The sequence below is a fragment of the Pecten maximus genome, chromosome 5 (genome assembly GCF_902652985.1).
Source record: "Pecten maximus chromosome 5, xPecMax1.1, whole genome shotgun sequence".
Classification (NCBI taxonomy): Eukaryota; Metazoa; Mollusca; class Bivalvia; order Pectinida; family Pectinidae; genus Pecten; species Pecten maximus.
The window spans coordinates 50,401,354-50,418,393 of record NC_047019.1 but is presented as its reverse complement, the minus strand read 5'-3'; positions in this window follow the sequence as shown (position 1 = coordinate 50,418,393).

Below are 17,040 nucleotides of genomic sequence, written 5' to 3'. Positions count from 1 at the left end.
GACGGCATACACCATTACAATGATATATTCACACATAAAGTACGTTTGTACCCATCTTACAGTACAATTATACAATGATATTATTAATGTTAAGATACCACACCATACAATATAGTCATACCATGGTAGTGTATATCACACCATACAATGTAGTCATACCATGGCAGTGTATACCACACCATACAATGTAGTCATACCATGGCAGTGTATACCACACCATACAATATAGTCATACCATGGCAGTGTATACCACACCATACAATGTAGTCATACCATGGCAGTGTATACCACATCATACAATGTAGTCATACCATGGTAGTGTATACCACACCATACAATGTAGTCATACCATGGTAGTGTATACCACACCATACAATGTAGTCATACCATGGCAGTGTATACCACACCATACAATGTAGTCATACCATGGCAGTGTATACCACACCATACAATGTAGTCATACCATGACAGTGTATACCACACCATACAATGTAGTCATACCATGGCAGTGTATACCACACCATACAATGTAGTCATACCATGACAGTGTATACCACACCATACAATGTAGTCATACCATGGAAGTGTATACCACACCATACAATGTAGTCATTCCATGGTAGTGTATACCACACCATACAATGTAGTCATACCATGGAAGTGTATACCACACCATACAATGTAGTCATACCATGGTAGTGTATACCACACCATACAATGTAGTCATACCATGGTAGTGTATACCACACCATACAATGTAGTCATACCATGGCAGTGTATACCACACCATACAATGTAGTTATACATGACAGTGTATACCACACCATACAATGTAGTCATACCAGGGCAGTGTATACCACACCATACAATATAGTTATACCATGGTAGTGTATACCACACCATACAATGTAGTCATACCATGGTAGTGTATACCACACCATTGTAGTCAACCCACGGAGCGTTGTACCATCTAAAACCAAATACTTCATACCAGCTGGAGACGTCATAATGCTCACAGACAAAACCAGGGTAGAACATCTGTCGACACGATCTGATACTAAGTATTCTGATCTTTGGTAGTTTTGGACATCTACGAGTGGTACTATAGGATACACGAGGTGGTAACAACACTAAAAATCTTGCTTGGCACACTTTAATTAAACTTCAGATGCATTGCTAGCTATTTTCACCGTTTAATCTAAAATTGTATTTGAAATGAACGTTGGCTATACAACTTGGCCTTAATCAGCAAAGTAACAAAGAGCTGTGCTCGGAAACTTGAGTTATCTACAAGATTGTCTGTAACTCTAAGATGTTAGTAATATCGCGTTCTCAAAATAAGAACCAGGGTAGACATCTACGATATATCACCGAAATAGACGAGGAATGCAGCTACAAACACTTCAGTAACCGTCGGTTATGATCCTTCGCAGTAAGTGTTCGGTGAACAGACGATATCTATAATGGCAATCGCGAAACTGGGTAGGATTGTTAAATGTTGTAACCCTTTTATTTTCTCGGAAGATAACATTTCGGGAGTGTATCATACATTACTAATGAACTCAACAAAAACAAATTAATGGAGGCAGCCTTCTGGACTATATGGTGTACCGTAATGATATAACTAGACTAGTCTGGACTATATGGTGTACCGTAATGATATAACTAGACTAGTCTGGACTATATGGTGTACCGTAATGATATAACTAGACTAGTCTGGACTATATGGTGTACCGTAATGATATAACTAACTAGTCTGGACTATATGATGTACCGTAATGATATAACTAGACTAGTCTGGACTATATGGTGTACCGTAACGATATAACTAACTAGTCTAGACTATATTGTGTACCGTAATGATATAACTAGACCAGTCTGGACTATATGGTGTACCGTAATGATATAACTAGACCAGTCTGGACTATATGGTGTACCGTAATGATATAACTAACTAGTCTGGACTATATGATGTACCGTAATGATATAACTAGACTAGTCTGGACTATATGGTGTACCGTAATGATATAACTAGACTAGTCTGGACTATATGGTGTACCGTAATGATATAACTAGACTAGTCTGGACTATATGGTGTACCGTAATGATATAACTAACTAGTCTGGACTATATGATGTACCGTAATGATATAACTAGACCAGTCTGGACTATATGGTGTACCATAATGATATAACTAGACTAGTCTGGACTATATGGTGTACCGTAACGATATAACTAGACCAGTCTGGACTATATGGTGTACCGTAACGATATAACTAACTAGTCTGGACTATATGGTGTACCGTAATGATATAACTAGACCAGTCTGGACTATATGGTGTACCGTAATGATATAACTAGACCAGTCTAGACTATATGGTGTACCGTAATGATATAACTAACTAGTCTGGACTATATGGTGTACCGTAATGATATAACTAGACTAGTCTGGACTATATGGTGTACCGTAATGATATAACTAGACTAGTCTGGACTATATGGTGTACCGTAATGATATAACTAGACCAGTCTGGACTATATGGTGTACCGTAACGATATAACTAGACCAGTCTGGACTATATGGTGTACCGTAATGATATAACTAGACCAGTCTGGACTATATGGTGTACCGTAACGATATAACTAACTAGTCTGGACTATATGGTGTACCGTAATGATATAACTAGACTAGTCTGGACTATATGGTGTACCGTAATGATATAACTAGACCAGTCTAGACTATATGGTGTACCGTAACGATATAACTAGACCAGTCTGGACTATATGGTGTACCGTAACGATATAACTAGACTAGTCTGGACTATATGGTGTACCGTAACGATATAACTAGACCAGTCTGGACTATATGGTGTACCGTAACGATATAACTAGACCAGTCTGGACTATATGGTGTACCGTAACGATATAACTAGACCAGTCTGGACTATATGGTGTACCGTAACGATATAACTAGACTAGTCTGGACTATATGGTGTACCGTAACGATATAACTAACTAGTCTGGACTATATGGTGTACCGTAACGATATAACTAACTAGTCTGGACTATATGGTGTACTGTAATGATATAACTAGACTAGTCTAGACTATATGGTGTACCGTAATGATATAACTAGACTAGTCTGGACTATATGGTGTACCGTAATGATATAACTAGACTAGTCTGGACTATATGGTGTACCGTAATGATATAACTAGACTAGTCTAGACTATATGGTGTACCGTAATGATATAACTAGACCAGTCTAGACTATATGGTGTACCGTAACGATATAACTAACTAGTCTGGACTATATTGTGTACCGAAATGATATAACTAGACCAGTCTGGACTATATGGTGTACCGTAACGATATAACTAGACCAGTCTGGACTATATGGTGTACCGTAACGATATAACTAACTAGTCTGGACTATATGGTGTACCGTAATGATATAACTAGACTAGTCTGGACTATATGGTGTACCGTAATGATATAACTAGACTAGTCTGGACTATATGGTGTACCGTAATGATATAACTAGACCAGTCTAGACTATATGGTGTACCGTAATGATATAACTAGACTAGTCTGGACTATATGGTGTACCGTAATGATATAACTAACTAGTCTGGACTATATGGTGTACCGTAACGATATAACTAGACCAGTCTGGACTATATGGTGTACCGTAATGATATAACTAGACTAGTCTGGACTATATGGTGTACCGTAATGATATAACTAGACTAGTCGAGACTATATGGTGTACCGTAATGATATAACTAGACCAGTCTAGACTATATGGTGTACCGTAACGATATAACTAACTAGTCTGGACTATATGGTGTACCGAAATGATATAACTAGACTAGTCTGGACTATATGGTGTACCGTAACGATATAACTAGACCAGTCTGGACTATATGGTGTACCGTAACGATATAACTAACTAGTCTGGACTATATGGTGTATCGTAATGATATAACTAACTAGTCTGGACTATATGGTGTACCGTAATGATATAACTAGACTAGTCTGGACTATATGGTGTACCGTAATGATATAACTAGACCAGTCTAGACTATATGGTGTACCGTAATGATATAACTAGACTAGTCTGGACTATATGGTGTACCGTAATGATATAACTAGACCAGTCTAGACTATATGGTGTACCGTAATGATATAACTAGACTAGTCTGGACTATATGGTGTACCGTAATGATATAACTAGACCAGTCTAGACTATATGGTGTACCGTAATGATATAACTAGACTAGTCTGGACTATATGGTGTACCGTAATGATATAACTAGACTAGTCTGGACTATATGGTGTACCGTAACGATATAACTAGACTAGTCGGACTATATGGTGTACCGTAACGATATAACTAACTAGTCTGGACTATATGGTGTACCGTAACGATATAACTAGACTAGTCTGGACTATATGGTGTACCGTAACGATATAACTAGACTAGTCTGGACTATATGGTGTACCGTAACGATATAACTAGACTAGTCTGGACTATATGGTGTACCGTAACGATATAACTAGACTAGTCTGGACTATATGGTGTACTGTACTGATATAACTAGACTAGTCTGGACTATATGGTGTACCGTAACGATATAACTAGACTAGTCTGGACTATATGGTGTACCGTAATGATATAACTAGACTAGTCTGGACTATATGGTGTACCGTAATGATATAACTAGACCAGTCTAGACTATATGGTGTACCGTAACGATATAACTAGACTAGTCTGGACTATATGGTGTACTGTACTGATATAACTAGACTAGTCTGGACTATATGGTGTACCGTAATGATATAACTAGACCAGTCTAGACTATATGGTGTACCGTAACGATATAACTAGACTAGTCTGGACTATATGGTGTACTGTACTGATATAACTAGACTAGTCTGGACTATATGGTGTACTGTACTGATATAACTAGACTAGTCTGGACTATATGGTGTACCGTAACGATATAACTAGACTAGTCTGGACTATATGGTGTACTGTACTGATATAACTAGACTAGTCTGGACTATATGGTGTACCGTAATGATATAACTAGACCAGTCTAGACTATATGGTGTACCGTAACGATATAACTAGACTAGTCTGGACTATATGGTGTACCGTAATGATATAACTAGACTAGTCTGGACTATATGGTGTACCGTAATGATATAACTAGACCAGTCTAGACTATATGGTGTACCGTAACGATATAACTAGACTAGTCTGGACTATATGGTGTACCGTAATGATATAACTAGACCAGTCTAGACTATATGGTGTACCGTAACGATATAACTAGACTAGTCTGGACTATATGGTGTACCGTAACGATATAACTAGACTAGTCTGGACTATATGGTGTACCGTAATGATATAACTAGACCAGTCTAGACTATATGGTGTACCGTAACGATATAACTAGACTAGTCTGGACTATATGGTGTACCGTAATGATATAACTAGACTAGTCTGGACTATATGGTGTACCGTAACGATATAACTAGACTAGTCTGGACTATATGGTGTACTGTACTGATATAACTAGACTAGTCTGGACTATATGGTGTACCGTAACGATATAACTAGACTAGTCTGGACTATATGGTGTACTGTACTGATATAACTAGACTAGTCTGGACTATATGGTGTACCGTAATGATATAACTAGACTAGTCTGGACTATATGGTGTACCGTAACGATATAACTAGACTAGTCTGGACTATATGGTGTACCGTAATGATATAACTAACTAGTCTGGACTATATGGTGTACCGTAACGATATAACTAGACCAGTCTAGACTATATGGTGTACCGTAATGATATAACTAGACCAGTCTAGACTATATGGTGTACCGTAATGATATAACTAGACTAGTCTGGACTATATGGTGTACCGTAATGATATAACTAGACCAGTCTGGACTATATGGTGTACCGTAATGATATAACTAACTAGTCTGGACTATATGGTGTACCGTAATGATATAACTAGACCAGTCTGGACTATATGGTGTACCGTAATGATATAACTAACTAGTCTGGACTATATGATGTACCGTAATGATATAACTAACTAGTCTGGACTATATAGTGTACCGTAATGATATAACTAGACCAGTCTGGACTATATGGTGTACCGTAATGATATAACTAGACCAGTCTAGACTATATGGTGTACCGTAATGATATAACTAGACTAGTCTGGACTATATGGTGTACCGTAATGATATAACTAGACTAGTCTGGACTATATGGTGTACCGTAACGATATAACTAGACTAGTCTGGACTATATGGTGTACCGTAATGATATAACTAGACTAGTATGGACTATATGGTGTACCGTAATGATATAACTAGACTAGTCTGGACTATATGGTGTACCGTAATGATATAACTAACTAGTCTGGACTATATGGTGTACCGTAATGATATAACTAGACTAGTCTGGACTATATGGTGTACCGTAATGATATAACTAGACCAGTCTAGACTATATGGTGTACCGTAATGATATAACTAGACCAGTCTAGACTATATGGTGTACCGTAATGATATAACTAGACTAGTCTGGACTATATGGTGTACCGTAATGATATAACTAGACTAGTCTGGACTATATGGTGTACCGTAATGATATAACTAGACTAGTCTGGACTATATGGTGTACCGTAATGATATAACTAGACCAGTCTAGACTATATGGTGTACCGTAATGATATAACTAACTAGTCTGGACTATATGGTGTACCGTAATGATATAACTAGACTAGTCTGGACTATATGGTGTACCGTAACGATATAACTAGACTAGTCTGGACTATATGGTGTACCGTAACGATATAACTAGACTAGTCTGGACTATATGGTGTACCGTAATGATATAACTAGACTAGTCTGGACTATATGGTGTACTGTAATGATATAACTAGACTAGTCTGGACTATATGGTGTACTGTAATGATATAACTAGACTAGTCTGGACTATATGGTGTACCGTAACGATATAACTAGACTAGTCTGGACTATATGGTGTACCGTAACGATATAACTAGACTAGTCTGGACTATATGGTGTACTGTACTGATATAACTAGACTAGTTTGGACTATATGGTGTACCGTAACGATATAACTAGACTAGTCTGGACTATATGGTGTACCGTAACGATATAACTAGACTAGTCTGGACTATATGGTGTACTGTACTGATATAACTAGACTAGTCTGGACTATATGGTGTACCGTAACGATATAACTAGACTAGTTTGGACTATATGGTGTACCGTAACGATATAACTAGACTAGTCTGGACTATATGGTGTACCATAACGATATAACTAGACTAGCCTGGACTATATGGTGTACCGTAATGATATAACTAACTAGTCTGGACTATATGGTGTACCGTAACGATATAACTAGACTAGTCTGGACTATATGGTGTACCGTAACGATATAACTAGACTAGTCTGGACTATATGGTGTACCGTAATGATATAACTAGACCAGTCTAGACTATATGGTGTACCGTAACGATATAACTAGACTAGTCTGGACTATATGGTGTACCGTAATGATATAACTAGACCAGTCTAGACTATATGGTGTACCGTAATGATATAACTAGACCAGTCTGGACTATATGGTGTACCGTAATGATATAACTAACTAGTCTGGACTATATGGTGTACCGTAACGATATAACTAGACTAGTCTGGACTATATGGTGTACCGTAATGATATAACTAGACCAGTCTAGACTATATGGTGTACCGTAATGATATAACTAGACTAGTCTGGACTATATGGTGTACCGTAATGATATAACTAGACTAGTCTGGACTATATGGTGTACCGTAACGATATAACTAGACTAGTCTGGACTATATGGTGTACCATAACGATATAACTAGACCAGTCTGGACTATATGGTGTACCGTAATGATATAACTAGACTAGTCTGGACTATATGGTGTACCGTAATGATATAACTAGACCAGTCTGGACTATATGGTGTACCGTAACGATATAACTAGACTAGTCTGGACTATATGGTGTACCGTAATGATATAACTAGACCAGTCTGGACTATATGGTGTACCGTAATGATATAACTAACTAGTCTGGACTATATGGTGTACCGTAATGATATAACTAGACTAGTCTGGACTATATGGTGTACCGTAATGATATAACTAGACTAGTCTGGACTATATGGTGTACCGTAACGATATAACTAGACCAGTCTGAACTATATGGTGTAACTAGACTAGTCTGGACTATATGGTGTACCGTAATGATATAACTAACTAGTCTGGACTATATGGTGTACCGTAACGATATAACTAGACTAGTCTGGACTATATGGTGTACCGTAACGATATAACTAGACTAGTCTGGACTATATGGTGTACCGTAATGATATAACTAGACTAGTCTGGACTATATGGTGTACCGTAACGATATAACTAGACCAGTCTGGACCATATGGTGTAACTAGACTAGTCTGGACTATATGGTGTACCGTAATGATATAACTAGACCAGTCTGGACCATATGGTGTAACTAGACTAGTCTGGACTATATGGTGAACCGTAATGATATAACTAGACTAGTCTGGACTATATGGTGTACCGTTTTGATATAACTAACTACTCTGGACTATATGGTGTACCGTAATGATATAACTAGACCAGTCTGGACTATATGGTGTACCGTAATGATATAACTAGACTAGTCTGGACTATATGGTGTACCGTAATGATATAACTAGACCAGTCTAGACTATATGGTGTACCGTAATGATATAACTAGACTAGTCTGGACTATATGGTGTACCGTAATGATATAACTAACTAGTCTGGACTATATGGTGTACCGTAACGATATAACTAGACTAGTCTGGACTATATGGTGTACCGTAACGATATAACTAGACTAGTCTGGACTATATGGTGTACCGTAATGATATAACTAACTAGTCTGGACTATATGGTGTACCGTAATGATATAACTAGACCAGTCTGGACTATATGGTGTACCGTAATGATATAACTAGACCAGTCTGGACTATATGGTGTACCGTAATGATATAACTAGACTAGTCTGAACTATATGGTGTACCGTAATGATATAACTAGACCAGTCTGGACTATATGGTGTACCGTAATGATATAACTAGACCAGTCTGAACTATATGGTGTACCGTAATGATATAACTAGACCAGTCTGGACTATATGGTGTACTGTACTGATATAACTAGACTAGTCTGGACTATATGGTGTACCGTAATGATATAACTAACTAGTCTGGACTATATGGTGTACCGTAATGATATAACTAGACCAGTCTGGACTATATGGTGTACCGTAACGATATAACTAGACCAGTCTGGACTATATGGTGTACCGTAATGATATAACTACACTAGTCTGGACTATATGGTGTACCGTAATGATATAACTAACTAGTCTAGACTATATGGTGTACCGTAACGATATAACTAGACTAGTTGGAGTTGTGAGAAAACAACACGTGCGGGTTGATCACGTGTACTGTACACGTGCGACTGAAGCCGAATAATCGGTGAAGGAACCCCGACGAGATTTTATAAAATTCACCCTATATGTACCGTATTCGGACACTGCTATCCAGTCGATATCGTGGTAAGCTATGTAGACTGTAGATTGTGTTTTAACACGATTATCAGAATAACTACACCCTAAAGAAAGCTATGACGCAGCTGTACCACCGCATGTTTAACTCTTTTTAATCTGCCTATTTCAGAGAAAAAAAAAACTTTCACTTTTTGTTTGAATATATTTGTCCAGGTCGTTATTCAATTGACATTTAGTATACACACTACATATCAGCGCGTTTTTCCCTGATCTGACTCTCTGTTCCGATAGGTCATTTATAGCAAGGTAGAAACACGTGACATCTTTGACATCCGTTATAAAGTGTCAGTGTGCCACTATGGGGCTCGTACAGGTCACTCCGGAAATCACTTTTTATCTACCATCTTCAAACTCCTAAGTTTGGCTCAATTAGAGTTTTTTTTATAATATTATGTGTTTAGTACTTAGATATAATTTCTATTCATTTTACCAGTAACCTCATAATGCCTCGTCAACTGTAGGTCGTTATAAAGGATAATGAATCTAGCGGGTATTGCCGTATATATATACTGTACTTTGAGCGGATCAAAGTTTGCTATATTTTTAGTTAATACAGCACAGACAACAAGACTAAAACCACTTGGTTCTAGAACATTTCACCCGATGTCAACAATATTTAGTTTTTCTCTAATCGGCCCGCATACACCTTATCAGTGATTCTAGGGGCATCATACAGCTGTTTCATCCTCCTTGTAAGTGATGCTAGGGACACCATACAGCTGTTTCATCCTCCTTGTAAGTGATGTTGTGGACACCATACAGCTGTTTCATTCTCCTTGTAAGTGATGTTGTGGACACCATACAGCTGTTTCGCCCCCCTTGTACATTGTAAGTGATGCTAGGGACACCACACAGCTGTTTCGTCCTCCGTGTAAGTGATGCTAGGGACACCATACAGCTGTTTCATCCTCCTTGTAATCGATGCTAGGGACACCACACAGCTGTTTCGTCCTCCGTGTAAGTGATGCTAGGGACACCATACAGCTGTTTCATCCTCCTTGTAAGTGATGCTAGGAACACCATACAGCTGTTTCGTCCTCCTTGTAAGTGATGTTGTGGACACCATACAGCTGTTTCATCCTCCTTGTAAGTGATGTTGTGGACACCATACAGCTGTTTCGCCCCCCTTGTACATTGTATGTGATGCTAGGGACACCATACAGCTGTTTCGTCCTCCTTGTAAGTGATGTTGTGGACACCATACAGCTGTTTCGCCCCCCTTGTACATTGTAAGTGATGCTAGGGACACCATACAGCTGTTTCATCCTCCTTTGTAAGTGATGCTAGGGACACCATACAGCTGTTTCGTCCCCTTTGTAAGTGATGCTGTGGGACACCATACAGCTGTTTCGTCCTCCGTGTAAGTGATGCTAGGGACACCATACAGCTGTTTCATCCTCCTTTGTAAGTGATGCTAGGGACACCATACAGCTGTTTCGTCCCCTTTGTAAGTGATGCTGTGGGACACCATACAGCTGTTTCGTCCTCCGTGTAAGTGATGCTACGGACACCATACAGCTGTTTCGCCCCCATTGTACATTGTAAGTGATGCTAGGGACACCATACAGCTGTTTCGTCCTCCGTGTAAGTGATGCTAGGGACACCATACAGCTGTTTCATCCTCCTTTGTAAGTGATGCTAGGGACACCATACAGCTGTTTCGTCCCCTTTGTAAGTGATGCTAGGGACACCACACAGCTGTTTCGTCCTCCTTGTAATTGATGCTAGGGACACCATACATCTGTTTCATCCTCCTTGTAAGTGATGCTAGGGACACCTCACAGCTGTTTCGTCCTCCTTGTAATTGATGCTAGGGACACCATAGAGCTGTTTCATCCTCCTTGTAAGTGATGCTAGGGACACCTCACAGCTGTTTCATCCTCCTTGTAAGTGATGCTAGGGACACCATAGAGCTGTTTCGTCCTCCTTGTAAGTGATGCTAGGGACACCACACAGCTGTTTCGTCCTCCTTGTAAGTGATGCTAGGGACACCACACAGCTGTTTCGTCCTCCTTGTAAGTGATGCTAGGGACACCACACAGCTGTTTCGTCCCCCCCCCCCTTGTACATTGTAAGTGATGCTAGGGACACCATACATCTGTTTCATCCTCCTTGTAAGTGATGCTAGGGACACCATAGAGCTGTTTCGTCCTCCTTGTAAGTGATGCTAGGGACACCACACAGCTGTTTCGTCCTCCTTGTAAGTGATGCTAGGGACACCATACAGCTGTTTCGTCCTCCTTGTAAGTGATGCTAGGGACACCATACAGCTGTTTCGCCCCCCCTTGTACATTGTAAGTGATGCTAGGGACACCATACAGCTGTTTCGTCCTCCTTGTCAGGACAAATATGAATATAATAAGATAACAATTAGTAAGACGCCTTGTACTAAGTTACTCCCAATAGGTTTGTTGTAACATTAGCAATCAGAATTGTTGGTAAAAGCCTATTGTTCCTTGTTATTTAGTTAGCGTCTCTATGATTTCACCCAATCCTACTTCACAAATTGGAGATTCATGTCAAACTCCATCGAACGTCAGTGACTAATGGCAAAACAATGGTCGGATGTTTAGGCTATTGAGGGATGTTTAAAGTAGAGAGATTGGATATAGACTTCCTTCGGTATCAATATCCTGGAGAGGTTAATCAGGTTTTGTTTCTATAGCAGGAACAACTCGATTGGAAGTATATGCTTAATGCTTTAAGTGACAAGCATTTAGTACAATAATGCTGATATGGCAAAAATGCATAATGCCATATATTATCAACTTTAACCAGATTGATTTGATTTGATAAGAAAGGTGTTAGGAGATATTTAAGTGTTTTATTCCCGGGCGAACATATCTATTACATTTCATTATACGATAATATCAATCAATACATAACCATGCACACTAGTATTTATTGACTGAGTGAAGCTCATATATTGTTATCATCCCTGAATACTCTTGATTACATTTATAACCAGATCTACTTTGATAGATGAATTGTCCAAATCGAAGTCAGCATTATCATATTGCACTACGTGGCCTATCAGTAGTAGTGTATCAGTTGTACAGATTGTATCCTCACCAGGTTAAGGTATTATTGGTGTTTGGTTTGAGCTTGTCTGATTTATGTGGAGGTAGTATTCATATTAATATCATTAGACAAAGGTGAGTAACTAAAGCGACAATCAATCATAAAATAACGTAAGGAAGGCATAGAAAACTCAGGTGAGGGACAAATTTACACAGGAATTGAACAATACAAACGATTTACCCCGATATACCCCGAATGACGACAATGTCAAAACACACCAGCGTTGTCGTTCTACAACTCGTCAGGGAGGCTAGAGATATAAACTGAGGACATCTAGAAGGACACTCGATATAGAAGGTTAATAAACACTAATTGTTAACTATGATAGGAAACGTATCATCGGAAATATATCATTGGAAACTAAAATTTGAATTGTATCATTGGAAATTAAAATTGGAGATTAAACTTGCATTTTTTAATTGTAATGGTATAATTGTAAATGTATAATTGTCAATGTATAATTGTCAATGTATAATTGTCAACGTATAATTGTCAATGTATAATTGTCAACGTATAATTGTCAATGTATAATTGTAAATGTATAATTGTCAACGCATAATTGTCAATGTAAAATTGTCAATGTATAATTGTCAATGTATAATTGTCAATGTATAATTGTCAACGCATAATTGTCAATGTATAATTGTAAATGTATAATTGTCAACGTATAATTGTCAATGTATAATTGTCAATGTATAATTGTCAACGCATAATTGTCAACGTATAATTGTCAATGTATAATTGTCAATGTATAATTGTCAACGTATAATTGTCAACGTATAATTGTCAACGTATAATTGTCAATGTATAATTGTCAATGTTTAATTGTCAATGTATAATCGGAAACTAGAATTTTAAGCTGTAATTGTAGATGTTCTCTCTTCCCAACTGATAAAGGTACTTGCTAGAAATGATGTGAAATGATTAATTATCTTATGTACCATTCCAAGAACGACGAAACAGGACTAACAAACCAACACTTTAGACCCTTAGTGAGAGTCTCAGAAGGACGAAACATGACTGGGGATGTCTTATCAACACTTTAGACCCTTAATGCGAGTCTCAGAAGGGTGAAGCAACTGAATCCTGGAGATTTATTCTTTTAGCGAATGTTATTAACAATATCCTATAAGTCTCTTACACAATTCGTTGAGTTTGTTGGTATTTGTAGTAGACACTGCTCATTGTCGTCTCAGTATAAGAGAACATTAGTAAATTTTATTTATTTTACAACAATCGCGAAACAAGTTATATCAACTTATAGTTGCATTCGGCGCCACAATCTGCCATAACCTAGTATACCTCAATACTAATCTGGACTCCATTTATGAGAGCATAGATCTAGAGTCTTGATCATATGACGTGATCACATGACTTGATCACATGAAGTAATTTTGAAACCATTTTGATAAACGTCACAAAAATGCTTCGCTCTAAGCTACTGATAACCCGAGAACAGTTGTAGAGAGAAATTATGCGACATTACTTGTTTGTCAAAATACATTTTGTATGAAAGAGAGCGACAGTCTAGTGAATGCTAGTTAAGAGTGGCAAATGACAAATATATCAATTGCATAAAAGCAAGAATCAATAATACACAGCGATCAAAAAAAAAAAAAAACCCAAAAACAATGGCACAGTGCTAAAGCACCATACTGTAATCATGTATTATTTATATTATATTAACAATATCCATGTTATCCTAACGGGCGTTATTCTATCTATATGTCACCCAGATTGCATTGATATCGACAATAAATCAATGTTATAAATTAATCACTCTTATTGGACCTGATCAAAGTTCTCTATGAGTCTTACTGTGTAAGGGCACCAGAGTACACAGAGATGGCCAGGTAACCACATACATTGTCTGGTACGAACAGGGGCATTGAACCCCAGCCGCCTAGGAGAAATGAGTTACTAGTTTGTCACCCATAAGGGAACGTCAGAACACGACCCTGCAATCGAAAACAACACCACACTACAAGTTTTCTTTCATCGATGACGTCCGGTAATGTGAACCAATTAAGGTAGTTTAGCACTACAAAACATCCAGACATCTACCGCTGTATTAGACCGTCAGTACTACAAAACATCCAGACATCTACCGCTGTATTAGACCGTCAGTACTACAAAACATCCAGACATCTACCGCTGTATTAGACCGTCAGTAATACAAAACATCCAGACATCTACCGCTGTATTAGACCGTCAGTACTACAAAACATCCAGACATCTACCACTGTATTAGACAGTCAGTACTACAAAACATCCAGACATCTACCACTGTATTAGACCGTCAGTACTACAAAACATCCAGACATCTACCGCTGTATTAGACCGTCAGTACTACAAAACATCCAGACATCTACCACTGTATTAGACAGTCAGTACTACAAAACATCCAGACATCTACCTCTGTATTAGACCGTCAGTACTACAAAACATCCAGACATCTACCACTGTATTAGACCGTCAGTACTATAAAACAACCAGACATCTACCGCTGTATTAGATCGTCAGTACTACAAAACATCCAGACATCTACCGCTGTATTAGACCGTCAGTAATACAAAACATCCAGACATCTACCGCTGTATTAGACCGTCAGTACTACAAAACATCCAGACATCTACCACTGTATTAGACAGTCAGTACTACAAAACATCCAGATATCTACCGCTGTATTAGACCGTCAGTACTACAAAACATCCAGACATCTACCGCTGTATTAGACCGTCAGTAATACAAAACATCCAGACATCTACCGCTGTATTAGACCGTCAGTACTACAAAACATCCAGACATCTACCGCTGTATTAGACAGTCAGTACTACAAAACATCCAGATATCTACCGCTGTATTAGACAGTCAGTACTACAAAACATCCAGATATCTACCACTGTATTAGACAGTCAGTACTACAAAACATCCAGACATCTACCGCTGTATTATACAGTCAGTACTACAAAACATCCAGACCGCAAACGAATACAAATTCTACCAAACGACATCAAACTCTCCCACACGTTCCATGAAGTGTTGGAGTATACCGTGTATTGTCTCAGTCAATTAAGAATTGACCTTCAAATGTGGCTAAGTTTTGCAAGTTCAATGTCACATTATCATGTGTGGTAGAGCGCGTGGGCCGACATGTGACAGTATAGCACAGTCATCGGGAAATAATAGTCATTAGGGAGGATATCTTTATCAATGTACGTGGACATTTAAAAATCTTGTTCAGCAGCCTACTGCTGTTTGGTCTCAACATCACTATTTCAGCGAACATCTGACAGATACTCATACCACGAATTTCGGGGGGACTCAAAACGGGGTTGATGAAGACTTCCATCGCAATGATAACTCAAATTAAGCTAGTCAGATGAGGTTATGATGATGATTGTGATGATGATTATGATGATGAAATGATGATGATGAGGATGATGAAGAAAGATTTAGGTTATGATGATGATGGTGAAGACTATAGTAGGATTATGATGATAGATGCAAACCATACCTATTGGAATTAATGTGTGTTTGTGTTTGTGGTTCCTATGCATTTTTTATATTAAAAATGTCGATAAAAAAAATTAAAAAATTAAAAAAAAGATAAAAATAAGCTCGTCAGTATGGCCTTATTTTATTACCCCGATCCAAATTTAAAAATAAATACAAAACAAAATTATGTGACAGTTATCTTTGAAATAAAAAGAACATCATAATGGCTAACTGCAAGCACCTGGCTTTCCAAATGGACTCTTTAAGATGCACTACCATGATCATTTTTTGGAATTAACAATATATTTGCGCTCTCATATTCAATCGTTATGTTGATTTTGTTTAACTATGATTCATATTGTTTGCTGTTATCATTATATGAACGGACTATTTGTATCTTAATGATATAAAGATTGCCTTAATCGTTTATCTTTTTTGGTATTGGGTTGTTTATGTAGAAACATCACAGGGCACCTCAAAGCTTTACAGCTAGTTTTATGAATGAACAGAAATCATTAAATACATGTTAAACAAAATAGTATTTTGAGCCGACAACTGTAGACTTACACCTACCTACCCATGGAGTCTTGAGAGACCACCTTGACATGCAACACGTGGGCGTCTCCATTTACCGTCACTGTCAATAACACGACTTAAAGTGGGCGTGGTTCAATGTCAGGATCAGGCCTGTGTGACATGCGTCACTCGTTCACGTGCAGCGTTGGTACTGATGTCCTG